Source organism: Ranitomeya variabilis, chromosome 1 (assembly GCF_051348905.1).
Source record: "Ranitomeya variabilis isolate aRanVar5 chromosome 1, aRanVar5.hap1, whole genome shotgun sequence".
Classification (NCBI taxonomy): Eukaryota; Metazoa; Chordata; class Amphibia; order Anura; family Dendrobatidae; genus Ranitomeya; species Ranitomeya variabilis.
This window is the reverse complement of record NC_135232.1, coordinates 170,828,886-170,851,555: the sequence shown is the minus strand read 5'-3', so window position 1 is coordinate 170,851,555 and position 22,670 is coordinate 170,828,886. Positions and strand designations below refer to the sequence as shown.

The 22,670-nt window shown below is 44.8% G+C and overlaps 1 protein-coding gene across 1 annotated transcript in view; it reads left to right on the top strand.

The window, feature by feature from the left end:
• FEM1C (fem-1 homolog C) overlaps positions 1 to 22,670 on the top strand; it is a 53,047-nt gene that overhangs the window by 5,962 nt on the left and 24,415 nt on the right. The window lies entirely within an intron of this gene.

Here is a 22,670-nt window from a genome sequence, read left to right as displayed (position 1 = left end):
TGTCAAACACAGCAGCTCCAGAACGACGCAGGAGCGATCCTGTGACGTAGCGGTGACGCACTTATCGTTCTCACAGGTCGTTAGCTCCATGTTTAACATTGCTGGCATCGTTGCTTTTGCTGTCAAACACGACGATACACTCCGATCTGACGACCAAAGAAAGTTCTGAACTTTAATCAACGACCAGCGATATCACAGCAGGATCCAGATCGCTGCTGCGTGTCAAACACAACGATATCGCTATCCAGGACGCTGCAACGTCACGGATCGTTGTCGTTCTCGTTGTAAAGTCGTTTCGTGTGAAGGTACCTTTACACTTTGTTAGGTGAATGAATTGTTTCTGATTTATTCACAGCCATATAGAATTTATTTGCTCTCTTACCAGGTTGCTATAATGTGCATGTCTCCTTCTGTTACATTTATGGCATCTGTTTCTTTTTTTCTCATATGCTGCATATGTTGATATTTATAATACTTTTGCTGTATTTGGAAAATACACAACCTTACACACTCTCATGGCTTATAACTGGTGAATTCATGAACAAGAAAATCACTTGGTACATATTAGAAGAAAAACTTGGCCTAATATACGTACATATAATTTTTTTTTTTGTATTTTGCCCTTGTATTCACACCTTGATCCCAGACTCCTACATAAGGACTTCCCTGGTGTATTATCCTGCAGGCACAATCATCCATTGTTCAGTTCCCTTAATTACTGGGTTGGTGGAAGTGGCACTGTGCTGAATCTAGAAGCTGTGCCGCTTATGTGCCCAGAATGTTATTTTTCTTCTTGACATTTCAGTTAAATGAGAAAATTCAATATTCTTTTATAACGCTAAAGAATCACATCAGATTTATAACGGTCCTGTAAAGCCCACTAATGACTTGTAGACCAAGGTGTAATTCCGGTATGTGGCTTCATCGGTCAGTGTGGCAGAACAGGTCGCATAGCTGTGGTGTTACGTATCGGCTTCTCCTCCTCCTGACAGATGGGAACTTGCAGGCTCTTGTAGAACTAAAAGCTTGTAGGCAATAAAGCCTAAATATGGCCTTAAGGTACCTTCACACGAGACGACATTATAACGATATCGCTAGCAATCCGTGACGTTGCAGCGTCCTCGCTAGCGATATCGTTTCGTTTGACACGCAGCAGCGATCAGGATCCTGCTGTGATGTCGCTGGTCGCTGAATAAAGTCCAGAACTTTATTTGGTCGTCCGATCGCTGTGTATCGTTGTGTTTGAAAGCAAAAGCAACGATACCAGCGATATTTTACACTGGTAACCAGGGTAAACATCGGGTTACTAAGCGCAGGGCCGCGCTTAGTTACCCGATGTTTACCCTGGTTACTAGCGTAAAATGTAAAAAAAACAAACAGCACATACTCACATTGCGTCCCCTGCAGTCTGCTTCCTCCTCTGACTCAGCGCCGCAAAGTGAAAGTGAAAGCAGCACAGCGGTGACGTCACCGCTCTGCTCTCACTGTACGGCGCTCAGTCAGTCAGGAAGTGGACGCAGGGGGACGTGAATGTAAGTATGTGCTGTTTGTTTTTTTTAGATTTTACGCTGGTAACCAGGGTAAACATCGGGTTACTAAGCGCGGCCCTGCGCTTAGTTACCCGATGTTTACCCTGGTTACCAGGGGACCTCGGCATAGTTGATCGCTGGAGAGCGGTCTGTGTGACAGCTCTCCAGCGACCAAACAGCGACGCTGCAGCGATCGACATAGTTGTCGCTATCGCTGCAGCGTCGCTTCGTGTGAAGGTACCTTTAGTCAGTGGGCCTAGAAGCCAGCATGTCATGTTCAGGGGGAGGGGTTTCTATTGTGGGTCAGTAGGTAAAATAACTGACTTAAGTTAGTCTGACTGGCTCTTAAGATCCAAATGATCCTTATACTTTTGCTATAATGGATCACAATAAAATGCACATGCTGTGATGTTAGTTACTGGCTTCTGAAGATCTTGGATTGATGAACGTCTTTCATTGCTTCTTTTAAAGTGTTTGCTAGTTCTCTTGCCACTTTTTGTAGGCTGTGATAGTAAAAGTGTCTATCTCTCTCTACAAACACTTTACAGTTTTGGCCTTGTGATTGAGAACTTATCTCTAAAGAGTTCAATTGATCTGATCACTGAATATGAAAAGGGTGGTTCAGGTAAAAAAAACAATGGCTTTTTATCCAAAAACCAGCGCCACGCTCATCCACAGGTTGTGTGTGGTACTGCAGCTTTAACGTACAGTATTTACTTAAATAGAGAACAGTTGCAATACCAGATACAACCTATACACAGACGTGGAGTTGTTTTTCAGAAGCCGATGTATTTTTTCCAATCTGATACACATAATTTTAAAGGGGTTGTATTACTCATCTCGTGGAATTTTCACACTTCTTATCCATTATCTTTATTATTTCTGTAAAGATTCCCATGTCAAACATGTTAATATAGCCAGTCAGTAGAGGAACATTTGTGTAAATGTAGGCAGATCAACTCTTCCCACAGTTTCCCCAATGTACTGACAGCTGCGGCCACAGTAACCTCTTTACCAGAGAGAGAGAGAGAATTGCGTGGATCCATTTAAAAGAAACTTTCATAAAGTCCAATTCTATAAAAAAGAAATTAATTTAGTGTTTGGTCACTAAAAGGGTTTTACCACTAAATTTAACGTTCATTTTAATCGATGGACCTTTAGAATAATACTTTCATGTGTTTTAAATAAAAGCTCCTGTCCTGAAATAATCTTAAAAATGTGCCCTACTGTGTAATGGCTGTGTCTGATCGTGCAGGGACATGGTCTGATCATACCACATCTCCTGGGCAGGGAGGAAGTAAGAGTATACAGACAGGACAGCAATAGAACGCAGCAGACCCTTTCTGTGAGAAAGCATTTCACTTCCTTTTTTTTTTTTTTTTTTTTTTTTTTTTTAATAAATTTGCCTCCAAAGAGTCATTTGCGATCCTGTGCTGACCTGTCTGTATGCTAACTTTTACTTCCTCCCCTGCCCAGGAGCTGTGGTATGATCAGACCATGTCCCTGTACGGTCAGACACTGCCATTACACAGTACACAGCACGGGCACATTTATAAGATTAGCTCAGCACAGGAACATTATTATAATTTTTATTTATTTTTTGTATTTATTTTAAACATCTAATTGTGGAATCTATTGATTAAAATGAACTTTGTTCATGGGGAAAACTCCTCAAATATTATGTAATAAGAAATATATATAATTTTTTTTTTTTTTTTTTCATGTAAACGATGTAAGAAAAGGGGGGAATCGCAGATTTTAAACCATAATACAAATTTCAATGAATAAAACACCAAAAGGCCGTTTCTGCTCATGGGCGTCTTTCTGGCTACTTCCAGTAGCTGCAAGAGCTCCCCAGAACATGAACATAATGCCCGGCAATGTAACGACAACATTACTGTGCACACGTTCCGTCTTGTATCACTTTGGAAACCCTGAAGTGGTTAATAGAAGTTGCGGCCAAGGAGCAGCCTGCGCTCTGTACTTAAAGTATAGTGGAAAAGACTCCGGCTGCAGCAGCACCGCAAGAATAATGGCAAAACCGCTCACTGGTGAAGCAGTTTTTGCCTGGAAAGCTTGGGGGTGCGCCGGCGTCTAAAATGTCGTGCAAATGACCAGATGGTGTGAAGGAAAACTTCATCTTGTAAGGTCGAAACTGCACCTTGTGCGCATAATGATGTCAAAATAAGGTATTAGTCTGCATTGTATGAACAGGATCTTAGTGACATGTCTGCACCATGTACTTGTAGGCTTCCTTCATACTTTTTATATTTTATTTGTGCACCATGTAGCCAAGACAGCAGCAGACCACCATTAGGCTATGTGCACACGTTGCGCATTTTGCTGCGGATCCGCAGCTGCGAGTTCGCAGCAGTTTCCCATGAGTTTACTGTACAATGTAAACCTATGGGAAACAGAAACTTCTGTGCCCATGCTGCGGAAAAAAATGCGTGGAAACGCAGCGGTTTACATTCTGCAGCATGTCAATTCTTTGTGTGGATTCCGCAGCGGTTTACACCTGCTCCACAATAGGAATCCACAGGTGTAAAACTGCAGGGGAATCCGCACAAAATCTGCATAAAAAACGCTGTTAATCCGCAGGTAAAATGCAGTGCCTTTTACCTGCGGATTTCTAAAATCCGCTACGGAAATATTTTTTTTGCAGAGGTCCATTCTGCGTGTGCACATACCCATAATAAAAACGCATCGGTGAAGAACCATCCGTATTGTCATACAACACACAGAAAACTTCAGATTTGTGTATAATGATGCAAGACTTGAGGCATATTAGACACATTTCCTTATGTCTCCCTGTACAGGTGTGCTGTGTGTATCTTTTGTGCCGAAAGCTCTCTAAACATTGTGTGTGGATTCAGCCTTAGAGAATACATAGAACCCGTCTGGGCAGGACTAGAAGTTTGTTTATTGCTGCAAGCACTTAGACAACATAGACCTTAGCACAGTGACATCGCTCAGATTAACCCCTTCCCGACCTGTGACACAGCGTATGCGTCATGAAAGTCGGTGCCTTCCCGACCTGTGACGCATATGCTGTGTCACAGAATGATCGCGTCCCTGCAGATCGGGTGAAGGGGTTAACTCCTATTTTACCCGATCTGCAGGGAGAGGGGGAGTGGTACTTCAGCCCAGGGGGGGTGGCTTCACCCCCCCGTGGCTACGATCGCTCTGATTGGCTGTTGAAAGTGAAACTGCCAATCAGAGCGATTTGTAATATTTCACCTATGAAAATGGTGAAATATTACAATCCAGCCATGGCCGATGCTGCAATAGCATCTGCCATGGCTGGAGACCCCGATCTGCCCCCACCCCAGCCCACCGATCGCCCCCCCAGTCGTCCTTTTTGCCCCGATCTCCGTTCCGCTCCCCTCCTCCCTCCTGTCGGCTCCCCCGGTCCTCCTGTCCGCTCCCCAGGTCCTCCGATTCCCCCCCCCCCCGTGTTCCGGTCCCACCCCCCCATACTTACCTAGCTCCGATGTCCCTCCCGGTGTCCGGCCGTCTGCTTCATGGGCGCCGCCATCTTGGAAAATGGCGGGCGCATGCGCAGTACGCCCGCCGAATCTGCAAGCCGGCAGATTCGTTCCTGCACATTTTGGTCGCTGTGATAAGTTCTATCACAGCGATCAAAATAAAAAAAATAGTGAATAAATCACCCCCTTTATCACCCGCATAGGTAGGGATAATAATAAAATACAGAAAATATAATTATTTTTGTTTTTCCATTAGGGTTAGGGTTAGGGGTAGGGTTAGGGGTAGGGTTAGGGGTAGGGTTAGGGTTAGGGGTAGGGTTAGGGGTAGGGTTAGGGGTAGGGTTAGGGGTAGGGTTAGGGGTAGGGTTAGGGGTAGGGTTAGGGGTAGGGTTGCACTTAGGGTTGCACTTAGGGTTGCACTTAGGGTTGCACTTAGGGTTGCACTTAGGGCTAGGGTTGCACTTAGGGTTGCACTTAGGGCTAGGGTTGCACTTAGGGTTGCACTTAGGGCTAGGGTTGCACTTAGGGTTGCACTTAGGGCTAGGGTTGCACTTAGGGTTGCACTTAGGGCTAGGGTTGCACTTAGGGTTGCACTTAGGGCTAGGGTTGCACTTAGGGTTGCACTTAGGGTTGCACTTAGGGCTAGGGTTGCACTTAGGGCTAGGGTAGCACTTAGGGTTGCACTTAGGGTTGCACTTAGGGTTGCACTTAGGGTTGCACTTAGGGCTACGGTTGCACTTAGGGCTGCACTTAGGGTTGCACTTAGGGTTGCACTTAGGGCTAGGGTTGCACTTAGGGTTGCACTTAGGGCTAGGGTTGCACTTAGGGTTGCACTTAGGGTTGCACTTAGGGCTAGGGTTGCACTTAGGGTTGCACTTAGGGCTAGGGTTGCATTTAGGGTTGCACTTAGGGCTAGGGTTGCACTTAGGGTTGCACTTAGGGCTAGGGTTGCACTTAGGGTTGCACTTAGGGTTGCACTTAGGGCTAGGGTTGCACTTAGGGCTAGAATTAGGGTTAGAATTAGGGTTAGAATTAGGCTATGTGCACACGGTGCGGATTTGGCTGCGGATCCGCAGCGGATTGGTCGCTGCGGATTCGTATCAGTTTTCCATCACGTTTACAGTACCACGTAAACCTATGGAAAACCAAATCCGCTGTGCCCATGGTGCAGAAAATACAGCGCGGAAACGCTGCATTGTATTTTCCGCAGCATGTCAATTCTTTGTGCAATTCCGCAGCGTTTTACACCTGCTCCATAATAGGAATCCGCAAGTGAAATCCACACAAAAAACACTGGAAATCCGCGGTAAATCCGCAGGTAAAGCGCAGTGCGTTTTACCTGCAGATTTTTCAAAAACTGCGGAAAAATCCACACAAATCCGCAACGTGAGCACATAGCCTTAGGGTTGGAATTAGGGGTAAGACTAGGGTTAGGGGTGTGTTGGGGTTAGGGTTGTGGTTAGGGTTGGGATTAGAGTTAGGGGTGTGTTGGGGTTAGTGTTGGAGTTAGAATTGAGGGGTTTCCACTTTTTAGGGGGTCTCCAAACGCGACACGGCGCCACCATTGATTCCAGCCAATCTTGCGTTGAAAAAGTAAAATGGTGCTCTCTCCCTTCCGAGCCCCGACGTGTGCCCAAACAGTGCTTTACCCCCACATATGGGGTACCAGCGTACTCAGGAGAAACTGATCAACAACTTTTGGGGTCCAATTTCTCCTGTAACCCTTGGGAAAATAAAAAATTGCGGGCTAAAAAATTATTTTTGAGGAAAGAAAAATGATTTTTTATTTTCACGGCTCTGCGTTATAAACTTCTGTGAAGCACTTGGGGGTTCAAAGTGCTCACCACACATCTAGATAAGTTCCCTTGGGGGTTTAGTTTCCAAAATGGGGTCACTTGTGGGGAGTTTCTACTGTTTAGGCACATCAGGGGCTCTGCAAACGCAACGTGATGCCCGCAGAGCATTCCATCAAAGTCTGCATTTCAAAACGTCACTACTTCACTTCCGAGCTCCGGCATGTGCCCAAACAGTGGTTTACCCCCACATATGGGGTATCAGCATACTCAGGAGAAACTGGACAACAAATCTTGGGGTCAAATTTCTCCTGTTACCCTTGGGAAAATAAAAAAATCAGGGCTAAAAAAATTTTTTGGGAGGAAAGAAAACGTATTTATTATTTTCACGGCTCTGCGTTATAAACTTCTGTGAAGCACTTGGGGGTTCAAAGTGCTCACCACACATCTAGATTAGTTCCTTGGGAGGTCTAGTTTCCAAAATGGGGTCACTTATGGGGAAGCTCCAATGTTTAGGCACACAGGGGCTCTCCAAACGCGACATGGTGTCCGCTAATGATTGGAGCTAATTTTCCATTCAAAAAGCCAAATGGCGTGCCTTCCCTTCCAAGCCCTGCCATGCACCCAAACAGTGGTTTACCCCCACATATGGGGTATCATCGTACTCAGGACAAACTGGACAACAACATTTGGGGTCCAATTTCTCCTGTTACCCTTGGGAAAATAAAAAATTCTGGGCTAAAAATCATTTTTGAGGAAAGAAAAATTATTTTTTATTTTCACGGCTCTGCGTTATAAACTTCTGTGAAGCACTTGTTGGTTTAAAGTGCTCACTATGCATCTAGATAAGTTCCTTGGGGGGTCTCCTTTCCAAAATGGGGTCACTTGTGGGGAAGCTCCAATGTTTAGTCACACAGGGGCTCTCCAAACGCGACATGGTGTCCGCTAACGATGGAGAATTTTTCATTCAAAAAGTCAAATGGCGCTCCTTCCCTTCCGAGACTTACCATGTGCCCAAACAGTGGTTTACCCCCACATGTGAGGTATCAGTGTACTCAGGAGAAATTGACCAACACATTTTAGGATCCATTTTATCCTGTTGCCCATGTGAAAATTAAAAAATTGAGGCTAAAATATTTTTTTGGTGAAAAAAAAGTACTTTTTCATTTTTACGGATCAATTTGTGAAGCACCTGGGGGTTTAAAGTGCTCACTATGCATCTAGATAAGTTCCTTGGGGGGTCTAGTTTCCAAAATGGGGTCACTTGTGGTGGAGCTCCAATGTTTAGGCACACGGGGGCTCTCCAAACGCGACATGGTGTCCGCTAAAGATTGGAGCCAATTTTTCATTCAAAAAGTCAAATGGCGCTCCTTCCCTTCCGAGTTCTGCCGTGCGCCCAAACAGTGGTTTACCCCCACATATGAGGTATCAGCGTACTCAGGACAAATTGGACAACAACGTTCGTGGTCCAGTTTCTCCTTTTACCCTTGGGAAAATAAAAAAATTGTTGCTAAAAGATCATTTTTGTGACTAAAAAGTTAAATGTTCATTTTTTCCTTCCATGTTGCTTCTGCTGCTGTGAAACACCTGAAGGGTTAATAAACTTCTTGAATGTGGTTTTGAGCACCTTGAGGGGTGCAGTTTTTAGAATGGTGTCACTTTTGGGTATTTTCAGCCATATAGAACCCTCAAATTGACTTCAAATGTGAGGTGGTCCCTAAAAAAAATGGTTTTGTAAATTTTGTTGTAAAAATGAGAAATCACTGGTCAAATTTTAACCCTTATAACTTCCTAGCAAAAAAAAATGTTGTTTCCAAAATTGTGCTGATGTAAAGTAAACATGTGGTAAATGTTATTTATTAACTATTTTGTGTCACATAACTCTCTGGTTTAACAGAATAAAAATTCAAAATGTGAAAATTGCAAAATTTTCAAAATTTTCGCCAGATTTCCATTTTTTTCACAAATAAACGCAGAAATTATCGACCTAAATTTACCACTAACATGAAGCCCAATATGTCACGAAAAAACAATCTCAGAATCGCTAGGATCCGTTGAAGCGTTCCCGAGTTATTACCTCATAAAGGGACACTGGTCAGAATTGCAAAAAACGGCAAGGTCATTAAGGCCAAAATAGGCTGGGTCATGAAGGGGTTAATGAGCATTCACACAGTGCCAGGACTCGTCCTGTGACAGTATTGAGAAATCTGCCCAGTGTGATCAGTCCTGCATTCCTATCTTGCATTGTTGGCTGTGGGATGTTTGCCCAACTCCACCCATCATCCAGGGTGAGATAGTTACAGCCTGTGAAGTCTCAGGGTATGTGCACACGTTGTGGATTTTACTGCGGATCCGCAGCGTATCTGCAACTGCGGGTCCGCAGCAGTTTTCCATAAGTTTACAGTACCATGTAAACCTATGGAAAACAAACATTGCTGTTTACATTCCGCAGCATGTTAATTCTTTGTGCGGATTTCGCAGCGATTTACACCTGCTCCTCTATAGGAATCCACAGGTGAAATCCACACTAGTGTTGAGCGATACCGTCCGATACTTGAAAGTATCGGTATCGGAAAGTATCGGCCGATACCGGCAAAGTATCGGATCCAATCCGATACCGATACCCGATACCAATACAAGTCAATGGGACTCATGTATCGGACGGTATTCCTGATGGTTCCCAGGGTCTGAAGGAGAGGAAACTCTCCTTCAGGCCCTGGGAACCATATTAATGTGTAAAAGAAAGAAAGAATTAAAATAAAAAATATTGCTATACTCACCTCTCCGACGCAGCCTGCACCTTACCGAGGGAAGCGGCAGCGTTCTTTGTTTAAAATTCGCGCTTTTCTTTCCTTTACTGAAGTCCCGGCTTGTGATTGGTCGCGTGCCGACCATGTGGCCGGGACGCAACCAATCACAGCAAGCCGTGACGTAATTTCAGGTCCTTCAGGATTTTAAAATTACGTTCCGGCGTTGTGATTGGTTGCGTCGCAGTCACATGGGCAACGCAACCAATCACAGCAAGCCGTGACGTCACGGGAGGCTGGACACGCGCGCATTTTAAAATGGGCGCGTGTCCAGCCTCCCGTGACGTCCCGGCTTGTGATTGGTTGCGTCGCGATCAACCAATCACAAGCCGGGAAGCTGGACACGCGCGCATTTTAAAATGGGCGCGTGTCCAGCCTCCCGTGACGTCACGGCTTGTGATTGGTTGCGTCTCCCATGTGACTGCGACGCAACCAATCACAAAGCCGGGACGTAATTTTAAAATCCTTAAAAACCTGAAATTACATCACGGCTTCCTGTGATTGGTTGCGTTGCCCATGTGACTGCGACGCAACCAATCACAAAGCCGGGACGTAATTTTAAAATCCTTAAGGACCTGAAATTACATCACGGCTTGCTGTGATTGGTTGCGTCCCGGCCACATGGTCGGCACGCGACCAATCACAAGCCGGGACTTCAGTAAAGGAAAGAAAAGCGCGAATTTTAAACAAAGAACGCTGCCGCTTCCCTCGGTAAGGTGCAGGCTGCGTCGGAGAGGTGAGTATAGCAATATTTTTTATTTTAATTCTTTTACACATTTTTACATTAATGTTGTTTCGATACCGATACCCGATACCACAAAAATATCGGATCTCGGTATCGGAATTCCGATACAGCAAGTATCGGAATGCTCAACACTAATCCACACACAATCCGTGGTAAAATCCGTGCCTTTTACCTGCGGATTTATCAAATCCGCTGTCCGCTGCGGAAAAATCCGCAGACCTCTAGAATATGTGTGCACATAGCCTCAGAACTCATCTGCTCACTTAAGCTCTTACAAAGGAACCCCACGCTCTAATGGCCAAAGGTGAACTGAACAAGGCCCCTTTCACACATCAGTTTTTTTTGCCATCTGTCGCAATCCGTTGAATTTTGAAAAAAGCCGGATCTTTGTTTGTTGATGGTTTTTTTTTTTTTGTTTTGTTTTTTTTTTTCCCTCATAGACTTGTATTAGCGACAAACTGCGATGGATGGCCTCACGTTTCATCCATTGTTCGCCGGATCCGTCAAAATTTGTGTGGCCGGAGACAACGGACAAAGTAACTTTTTTGTGTACGTTGAAAAAACGGAATGGATTCCGTTTTTTTTTTTTTTTTTTTTTTAACTGAGCATGCTCCGATCCAATTAGCCAGATCTGCTAGTCTGATCCGTCCAAAAAACGTTTTTCACAATCTGCAGCAGATCCGTCAATCCATTGAGCCAACGGATTGTGACTGACGGCAAAAAACTGATGTGAGAAAAGGACCTAATGTATAAATACGTTTTTGCAAAAATTGCTGCAAGAGTAGTTTTACACACAGGTTGTGTTGTGTGTGGTTTTTTTGGGGGGTTTTTTTTTTTCCTTTCAATCTTTGCAATATAAACGTGACCTTATTTCATTTCCTTCCAAACTCCATTGCTGACTGTGTTGGTTCAATTGCCTTCTTCAGGGCAGGTCTAGCAAATGTTTGCTCTTCTCTGTTCCCCTCCCCCAGACAAGGACACTACTAATTATAAACTCTTCTTGTCTAATCATGGGGAAGGGGAGCAGAGAAGCTCACAATGGGGGTTTTCTGGGAGGGGGAATTGAAAACTGATTTGGCGGTCCATCTAATTGGTTCCTAGCTAGTGATGAGCAAGTGTGCTCGTTACTGGTGTTTTCAGAGCATGCTCGGGTGTTCTCCGAGTATCTTAAGGCCCCTTCTCACATAGCGAGATCGCTGCTGAGTCACAAGTTTTGTGACGCAACAGCGACCTCAGTAGCGATCTCGCTATGTTTGACACGTACCAGCGACCAGGCCCCTGCTGTGAGATCGCTGGTCGTGTCGGAATAGCCTGGACCTTTTTTTGGTCGTTGAGGTCCCGCTGACATCGGTGTGTGTGACATGGATTCAGCGATGTCTTCACTGGTAACCAGGGTAAACATCGGGTTACTAAGCGCAGGGCCGCGCTTAGTAACCCGATGTTTACCCTGGTTACCATCGTAAATGTAAAAAAAAAACCAAACAGTACATACTCACATTCCGGTGTCCGTCAGGTCCCTTGCCACCTGCTTCCCGCACTGACTGAGATCCGGCCGTAAAGTGAAAGTACAGCACAGCGGTGACGTCACCGCTCTGCTGTTAGGGCCGGCGCTCAGTCAGTGCAGGAAGCGGACGCTGAGGGACGCGAAGGTGAGTATGTACTGTTTGTTTTTTTTACTTTTACGCTGGTAACCAGGGTAAACATCGGGTTACTAAGCGCGGCCCTGCGCTTAGCAACCCGATGTTTACCCTGGTTACCCGGGGACATCGGCATCGTTGGTCGCTGGAGAGCGGTCTGTGTGACAGCTCCCCAGCGACCACACAGCGACTAAACAGCGACGCTGCAGCGATCAGCATCATCGTCGTCTGTATCGCTGCAGCGTCGCTGTGTGTGACGGGGCCTTTAGGCGTGCTCCTATATTATGTTTGTGTCTTCGCAGCTGCATGATTTGTGGCTACTAGACAGGGAATCCCCACATGTATTCAGGCTAACAAACAGGCAATCCCTGCATGTGTTCAGGTTGTCTAGCAGATGAAAATCATACAGCAGTGGAGACAGAAACATAATATAAGCGCACGCCCAAGATACTCGGAGAACACCCGAGCATGCTCTGAAAACCCGAGTAACGAGCACACTCGCTCATCACTATCCCTAGCTACTTGATCTTGATACCTTTTTTATTTTTTGCATCCTGCAGCCATTTTGTTTTGCTCAGTTTACATCCTGAACTTCCTGCCAGCTGTTCCTCTGTGCCCGTAGGCTACATTTCCCATTAGGCTTCTTTGCTAGAGCCATCTCTGTTCACAGTTCATTCTTCTGCCGTCACTGCTCGCCCACTCCACCTGTAAAGTCCTGGCCAGCTTCACCAAAATAAGCGGAGCATGGATGGGGATTGGAGAGACCTGCCCGGATAATGAAAATTTACGACATTAGTGTAATCCAGTTTCTGGCTGTAGTAATATTTTTGGCGGTGGCACATTGCATTTGTGAAATAAAAATAAAAAAATTAAAAATCCCCTTTTACAAGGAATGTGTCTGCAGGTTTTTGCTTCCTCCATCTGAGTGCAGCCTGATGCAGTCAGAGACCCTGAATCCAACAATGTATAACGATGTATCTGACACACTCAGAGCTTTTAGATTTAGAATGAAGCAGAGCTGAGAAAGCTAACCCCAGAGACATTACTGAAATCTGTGTTTTAAGCAATACAGCATGATGTCTTCAGATTACATAGCAAAAAAAAAACCTGCTGACAGATTCCCTTTAGTGTCTCAGCTAATCCACATCCGAATTGCAAACCTGAAACTGTAATTTTGGCTTCAGACTGAGCACACATAGATGACACCTCCGCCTCCTATTATAACTCACCGTCACTCAGATTTTCTTTTGAGATGTTTGATCTGAGGTTTAAAATCTGCAGCTGAGCCATGAAAAATGGCCTTAGGCAGGCAGATGACTCCAGGGATTCTTGCGCTTGCCCCCCCTTTCCAAAAACCAAAAGTTTACTTTCACCCACATATATTTGAAGATTTGTGGGTTTTAAATTCCAATTGAGAAATGGTGAAAAATATGGAATTCCACCTCCATGGGTTTTTGTATCTTGTTTTTACAGTGTTCATTATATTTTAAGTGACCTGGTAGCATGGCTCTCCAGGTCAGTGTGATTGCGGCAGTAGCAAACTTGCTGCTTTTATTATTTTAAGCGGTGACCAAAAATGCATACGTTTGGAACTAACATTTTTTATTGTATTTTAGGGAAGTGTGGTGACTGAAGCGATTCTGTTTTTGTTACACCGTTTCCCAATCCTGTTACCTTTATATTTAGATAGATCTGGATGAGCCGTTGCTGGATTTTTTTTTTTTATTTAACTTTTAATGGGGGTAAAAAAAGTGATTATAGATAGCTAAGATCTATCTATCTTTTAGTCATTTCATAATTCATTTTTTTTCTTATCCTGATCAGGTTACTTATACTGCGATACCACTATTTCAGTATATAATGTAAATTGCAGTCTAATTTTGAAGATCTGTTTGAAAGGAGTACCAAGATAGGGGGGTTTTAGCGGGCCCCCAGCTGTAATAGTAACCCATCAGTGCCCTGCAATTGTATCACAGGGTGGCAATATGAGCCGAGGTGCCACACCAGCTCTGATGTCATTTAAATGCTGCTGATGGAGATTTGCAGCAGCATTTAAATGGTTAATGGCCATGGATGGTACTGTGCTCTGGCCATGGCTGTTATAGAGCCGATTGTGGAGGGAGCACAGCACCTGAGCCCCCTCCAGACATTGCACCCCCAGTGCAGGACAGTTGTGTGTAGGATATTACAGGTTCACTTTACTCACAACATGTTGCCCCGTATTAAATTCACAGTACACCGTGACATCACAATTTGCCATGCTTTTCACAAAATGACACTTGGCAAAAAATTGTAATATCTCAACGTGCGAGTTCACCCTCAGGCCACTTATACTTGGCAGTATTAGTCTTCAGTATTTATAAGTGAAAACCATGAGTGGTCCGGAAACAGGGAGGAACTGCAAGGTCTTCCTTTATGTTCCACTTAGAAACACTGACCAGTATCTGTGACTGGCCTTACTGGGCTTTTATTACTCGTTAAGGTATACAGCTCAGTAACTTTACATCATATATTCGGGCAGTGAAGTCATGAAACACAACTTTAAATTCTCTATCGGGGGCTTCTAGCGCTGTATACTGCTGTGTTGCCGAGCTTTCCATGGCACAGTGTCACAGATTGGGAAACTCTGCAAGTGTAACGGGAATCCAGCTCTGATCAGCCTTTTGCTTTTTTGAGTTTTGTTACCTGACATGGATGTCTTCCTTGCATGGTAACAGCTATCCTAAAATAACTACTGAAACGGCATCTACTGATCTTACAAGTTACTTACGGTATTTCTGTCTGTGTGGAATGTGGTGGCATCTGTAAGGTGTATTAACTCCGTCATGACTGTTTCTAGGCCCTACAGTAGCTTCATCCACCTATAAATATGTACAGAGGTAGCCTCCACTGAGTTACTGTACTACTTAACACCTTCATGACCCAGCCTATTTTGGCCTTATGACCTTGCCATTTTTTGCAATTCTGACCAGTGTCCCTTTATGAGGTAATAACTCAGGAACGCTTCAACGGATCCTAGCGATTCAGATATTTTTTTTTCGTGACATATTGGGCTTCATGTTAGTGGTAAATTTAGGTCGATAATTTCTGAGTTTATTTGTGAAAAAAACGGAAATTTGGCAAAAATTTTGAAAATTTCGCAATTTTCACATTTTTAATTTTTATTCTGTTAAACCAGAGTTATGTGACACAAAATAGTTAATAAATAACGTTTCCCACATGTCTACTTTACATCAGCACAATTTTGGAAACAAATTTTTTTTTTGCTAGGAAGTTATAAGGGTTAAAATTTGACCAGTGATTTCTCATTTTTACAACAAAATTTACAAAACCATTTTTTTTAGGGACCACCTCACATTTGAAGTCATTTTGAGGGTTCTATATGGCTGAAAATACCCAAAAGTGACACCATTCTAAAAACTGCACCCCTCAAGGTGCTCAAAACCACATTCAAGAAGTTTATTAACCCTTCAGGTGTTTCACAGCAGCAGAAGCAACATGGAAGTAAAAAATGAACATTTAACTTTTTAGTCACAAAAATGATCTTTTAGCAACTATTTTTTTATTTTCCCAAGGGTAAAAGGAGAAACTGGACCACGGACGTTGTTGTCCAATTTGTCCTGAGTACGCTGATACCTCATATGTGGGGGTAAACCACTGTTTGGGCGCACGGCTCGGAAGGGAAGGAGCGCCATTTGACTTTTTGAATGAAAAATTGGCTCCAATCTTTAGCGGACACCATGTTGCGTTTGGAGAGCCCCCGTGTGCCTAAACATTGGAGCTCCCCCACAAGTGACCCCATTTTGGAAACTAGACCCCCCAAGGAACTTATCTAGAAGCATAGTGAGCACTTTAAACCCCCAGGTGCTTCACAAATTGATCCGTAAAAATGAAAAAGTACTTTTTTTTCCCCAAAAAATTATTTTAGCCTCAATTTTTTCATTTTCACATGGGCAACAGGATAAAATGGATCCTAAATTTTGTTGGGCAATTTCTCCTGAGTACACCGATACCTCACATGTGGGGGTAAACCACTGTTTGGGCACATGGTAAGGCTCGGAAGGGAAGGAGCGCCATTTGACTTTTTGAATGAAAAATTAGCTCCAATCGTTAGCGGACACCATGTCGCGTTTGGAGAGCCCCTGTGTGCCTAAACATTGGAGATCCCCTACAAGTGATCCCATTTTGGAAACTAGACCCCCCAAGGAACTTATCTAGATGCATAGTGAGCACTTATAACCCCCAGGTGCTTCACAGAAGTTTATAACGCAGAGCCGTGAAAATAAAAAATAATTTTTCTTTCCTCAAAAATGATTTTTAGCCCAGAATTTTTTATTTTCCCAAGGGTAATAGGAGAAATTGGACCCCAAATGTTGTTGTCCAGTTTGTCCTGAGTACGATGATACCCCATATGTGGGGGTAAACCACTGTTTGGGCGCATGGCAGGGCTCGGAAGGGAAGGCACGCCATTTGGCTTTTTGAATGGAAAATTAGCTCCAATCATTAGCGGACACCATGTCGCGTTTGGAGAGCCCCTGTGTGCCTAAACATTGGAGCTCCCGCACAAGTGACCCCATTTTGGAAACTAGACCTCCCAAGGAACTAACCTAGATGTGTGGTGAGCACTTTGAACCCCCAAGTGCTTCACAGAAGTTTATAACGCAGAGCCATGAAAATAAAAAATAATTTTACTTTTCTCAAAAATGATTTTTTAGCCCACAATTTTTTATTTTCCCAAGGGTAACGGGAGAAGTTGGACCCCAAAAGTTGTTGTCCAGTTTCTCCTGAGTACGCTGATACCCCATATGTGGGGGTAAACCACTGTTTTGGCACACGTCGGGGTTCGGAAGGGAAGTAGTGACGTTTTGAAATGCAGACTTTGATGGAATGGTCTGCGGGCATCATGTTGCATTTGCAGAGCCCCTGATGTGCCTAAACAGTAGAAACACCCCACAAGTGACCCCATTTTGGAAACTAGACCCCCGAAGGAACTTATCTAGATGTGTGGTGACCACTTTCAACCCCCAAGTGCTTCACAGAAGTTTATAACGCAGAGCCGTGAAAATAAAAAATAATTGTTCTTTCCTCAAAAATTATGTTTTGGCAAGTAATTTTTTATTTTTGCAAGGGTAACAGGAGAAATTGGACCCCAACAGTTGTTGCCCAGTTTGTCCTGAGTACGCTGGTACCCCAAATGTGGGGGTAAACCACTGTTTGGGCGCACGTCGGGGCTTGGAAGGGAGGGAGCACCATTTGACTTTTTGAACGCAAGATTGGCTGGAATCAATGGTGGCGCCATGTTGCGTTTGGAGACCCCTGATGTGCCTAAACAGTGGAAACCCCTCAATTCTAACTTCAACACTAACCCCAACACACCCCTAATCCTAATCCCAACTGTAGCCATAACCCTAATCACAACCCTAACCCCAACACACCCCTAACCACAACCCTAACCGCAACACACCCGTAACCCTAATTCCAACCCTAATCCTAACCCTAATCCCAACCCTAACCCTAATCCCAACCCTAACCACAACTGTAACCCCAACGCACCCCTAACCCTATCCGTAACCCTAACCACAAGCCTAATCTTAACCCTATTTCCAACCCTAGCCCTAATTCCAACCCTAACTCTAATTCCAACCCTAAGGCTATGTGCCCACGTTGCGGATTCGTGTGAGATTTTTCCGCACGATTTTTTAAAAATCTGCAGGTAAAAGGCACTGCGTTTTACCTGCGGATTTACAGCAGATTTCCAGTGTTTTTTTGTGCGGATTTCACCTGCGGATTCCTATTGAGGAACAGGTGTAAAACGCTGCGGAATCCGCCCAAAGAATTGACATGCTGCGGAAAATACAACGCAGCGTTTCTGCACGGAATTTTCCGCACCATGGGCACAGCGGATTTGGTTTTCCATAGGTGTACATGGTACTGTAAACCTTATGGAAAACTGCTACGAATTCGCAGCGGCCAATCCGCTGCGAATCCGTAGCCAAATCCGCACTGTGTGCACATGCCATAACCCTAACCCTACCCGTAACCCTACCCCTAACCCTACCCCTAGTTCTAACCCTAGTTCTAACCCTAACCCTAGTGGAAAAAGAAAAAAAAATATTTTCTTTATTTTATTATTGTCCCTACCTTTGGGGGTGATAAAGGGGGGGGGGGGGTTATTTATTATTTTTTTTATTTTGATCGCTGTGATAGAACCTACCACAGCGATCAAAATGTACTTTGTATTGAATCTGCCGGCCGGCAGATTCGGCGGGCGCACTGAGCATGCGCCCGCCATTTTGGAAGATGGCGGCGCCCATGGAGGAGGCGGACGGGCACCGGGAGCCTCGGTAAGTATAAGGGGGGGAGATCGGGGCACAGGGGAGGCGTCGGAGCACGGGGGGGTGACATAGGAGCAGGGGGGGAGCGGGCAGGAGGACGGGGGAGCGGAGCACAGGACGGAGGGGACCGGACCCCATAATGGAGCACTGGGGGGGCGATCGGTGGGGTGGGGGGGGGGGTCACTTCAGGTTTTCCAGCCATGGCCGATGATATTGCAGCATCGGCCATGGCTGGATTGTAATATTTCACCAGTTTTTTAGGTGAAATATTACAAATCGCTCTGATTGGCAGTTTCACTTTCAACAGCCAATCAGAGCGATCGTAGCCACGGGGGGGTGAAGCCACCCCCCCTGGGCTGAAGTACCACTCCCCCTGTCCCTGCAGAACAGGTGAAATCGGAGTTAACCCTTTCACCCGCTCTGCAGCGACGCGATCATTCCATGACACCACATAGGCGTCATGGGTCGGATTGGCACGGGTTTTCATGACGCCTACGTGGCGTCATGGGTCGGGAAGGGGTTAAAGGGAGTCTGTCACCCCCAAAATCGTATATGTGCTGCGGCCTCCGATGTAACCTGAAAGATGAGAAATAAAGGTTATATTATACTCACCCAGGGGCGGTCCTACTGCGGTCCGGGTCCGATGGGCATCGTGGTCCGCAGACATAGTACGCCGGAGCCGCGGCAAGAAGACAAGAAGAGGACATCATCGTTTGAAGATGGGCATCGCGGTCCGGGGCCTCCTATCATACCCGGCTGCAGCGGGACCGCCCCTGGGTGAGTATAATAAAACCTTTATTTCTCCTCATTCAGGTTACATCGGGGGCTTATCTACAGCATTACAGAATGCTGTATATAAGCCCCTGATGCCAGTGGCCGCAGCTCATACACGGTTTTGGGGGTGACAGATTCCCTTTAAGGGGTGTGCGCGTGTTAGTGAATGACACCCGTTTTCTATGCTAATTAGGGCTTTGACTAGTCGGCTTTGACTTGGCGTTAGTTTGCCAAGACTGGTCAGCCCTCTCTCCCTTTTATCATCTGCACATGACCAGAAGCTATCTACTGATCTTCTGGTCATGTGCAGTGCGCTTCTGAAGCCGGGAAGCATACACGCGGCTTCAGAGACGCAGTAACGCTGCCGAAATGAGCATTTGCATGACATTTGCAGGGGCTTGCGATGACCACAGCTCCTGCAAATTATCACAGCCACAGGGGTGGCTGACTAGTCTTGGCAAACTAACGCCCCATCGACTAGTCAAAGCCCTAATTAGGATAGAAAACAGAGATGATATAAATGCTTTTTTTAAACCTAATTTTTACCTAAAAACTTTATACAGGGATGGATAGGCAGGGAATGTACTGATACATACAGTGGGTACGGAAAGTATTCAGACCCCTTTAAATTTTTCACTTTGTTTCATTGCAACCATTTGGTAAATTCAAAAATGTTCATTTGTTTTCTCATTAATGTACACTCTGCACCCAATCATGTCTGGAAAAAGAGCAGAAATGTAGACATTTTTGCAAATTTAGTAAAGAAAAAACAAATTATCACATGGTCATAAGTATTCAGACCCTTTGCTCAGTATTGAGTAGAGGCACCCTTTTGAGCTAGTACAGCCATTGAGTCTTCTTGGGAGTGATGCAACAAGTTTTTCACACCTGAATTTGGGGATCCTCTGCCATTCTTCCTTGCAGATCCTCTCCGGTTCCGTTAGGTTGGATGGTGAACGTTGATGGACAGCCATTTTCAGGTCTCTCCAGAGATGCTCAATTGGGTTTAGGTCAGGGCTCTGGCTGGGCCAGTCAAGAATGGTCACAGAGTTGTTTTGAAGCCACTCCTTTTTTTTTTTTTTTTTTTATGTAGCTGAGTGCTTAGGGTCATTGTCTTGTTGGAAGGTGAACTTTCGACCAAGTCTGAGGTCCAGAGCACTCTGGGAGAGGTTTTCATCCAGGATATCTCAGTACTTGGCCGCATTCATGTTTCCTTCAATGACAACCAGTCATCCTGTCCCTGCAGCTGAAAAACATCCCCATTACATGATGCTGCCACCACCATGTTTCACTGTTGAGATTGTAGTGGGCAGGTGATGAGCAGTGCCTGGTTTTCTCCACACATACCGCTTTGAATTATCACTAAAATGGTTGATCTTCGCATCATCAGACCAGAGAATCTTATTTCTCATAGTCTGCGAGTCCTTCATGTGTCTGTTTTTTTTTTTATCAAACTCTATGCGGGCTTTCATATGTCTTGCACTGAGGAGAGGGTTCTGTTGGGCCATTCTGCCATAAAGGCCCGACTGGTGGAGGGCTGCAGTGATGACTTTGTGGAACTTTCTCCCATATCATTACTGCATCTCTGGAGCTCAGCCACAGTGATCTTGGGGTTCTTCTTTACCTCTCTCTCATCAAGGCTCTTCTCCCACGATTGCTCAGGTTGGCTGGACGGCCACGTCTAGGAAGACTTCTGGTGGTTCCAGACTTCTTCCATTTAAGGATTAAGGCCACTGTGCTCTTAGGAACCTTGGCCAGATCTGTGCCTTGCCACAATTCTGTCTCTGCACTCCTTGGCCAGTTTCTTAAGCCCCCGTCTCACTAAGCGAGATCGCTGCTGAGTCACAAGTTTTGTGACGCAACAGCGACCTCAGTAGCGATCTCGCTATGTGTGACACGTAGCAGCGACCAGGCCCCTGCTGTGAGATCGCTGGTCGTGTCGGAATGGCCTGGACCTTTTTTTGATCGTTGAGGTCCCGCTGGGTAGCACACATCGCTGTGTTTGACACCTTACCAACGACCTCGTTGACGACTCAGACACTGAATCGTCATAATAGCTCCCATGTGACATCGTTGTACAGGTCGCTGGTGAGATGTCAAACAGTGAGATCGCAGCAGCGATCGTTGGAAGATCTCACTGTTTGACATCTCACCAGCGACCACATAGCGACGCAGCAACGATCCCTGAAGGTCGTATCGTTGTCGGGATCGCTTTAGCGTCGCTAAGTGAGACGGGGCCTTTAGACCTCATGATTCTCATTTGGTCTGACATGCACTGTGAGGTTTTATATACACAGGTGTGTGCCTTTCCAAATAAAGTCCTATCAGTTTAATTAAACACAGCTGGACTCCAATGAAGGAGTAGCACCATCTCAAGGAGGATCACAAGGAAATGAACAGCATGTGGCCTAAATATGAGTGAGCAAATGGTCTGAATACTAATGACCATGTGATATTTCAGTTTTTATTTTTTATTCAATTTGCAAAAATTTCTACATTTGTTTTTTTTTCCAGTCAAGATGGGGTGCAGAGTGTACATTAATGAGAAAAAAATGAACTTTTTTTTTAAATTTACCAAATGGCTGCAATGAAACAAAGAGTGAATAATTTAAAGGGGTCTGAATACTTTCCATAGCCACTGTATGTGATTGGTGCTGGGTTGGAGGCATGGGGGACCTGGCAGGTTCCCATTTAAGACTGATTTTGAGTATCTGAAATGAAAGATTGCTTCATCCAACATTCTGGTATTTTGCAGTATATTTGTTCATAAATCATTTGTTAGTTTCTTTATTAATAGAAATAAGAACTAAAATGGACATTGTTCTTGATCTAGAAGTTGGACACCACTATTTTAAAAATCTGAAATCTAGTATGAATACAATTGATGATACCTTAGGAAATTCGTTTGTTCTTACCTCTGTTGAATAGTGGATTGGTGAGCGACTCGCCTCTTAATCCGCCATCTTTCTATGGCCTAAAAAGGTGTTGCACGGTTACCTACATTTGTCTATAAATCTCTTGATATTATAGAGGTCTGCTCCCACTTTCACTGTACCCACCTTTTCAGCTTGAGAACAGATTGTAGCGGTATCAGAAATTTTGTTGCAAATGTATGTATACATGTATGTGGGGCTAAAAGTAGGTATTCTGACTGAGATTGCTATGAATCATACAGAAGTGGTGTTAGTAAATGCCCAGTGTACTGTGTGTGGTTTTGTTTTGAGGCCCAGTGGAATTTCGCCAAAGAATGTCAATTAATAGGCAACTATTTTTCCTAGACGCTCATATAAGCGGCAGGGTTTATGGACTGTAAAATGCTTGGCGAGATTATCCTGTCAGTAGAGCAGGTCCTGTACATCGGGTTCTGGCTCTAGTGCAGCACATTCCTTCTCTGGGCGTGCCTGTGTACTAGGAACACCGAAAGCTTGTACTGTGTAAAAACGCAGACTCCTCTACAGCATAAGGTGTTCAGGGATGGACACATTAAAGATTAAAGGGAATCTGTCACCTTATTTTTCGTATATAAGCTGCGGCCACCCCCATTAGGGGCTTATCTACAGCA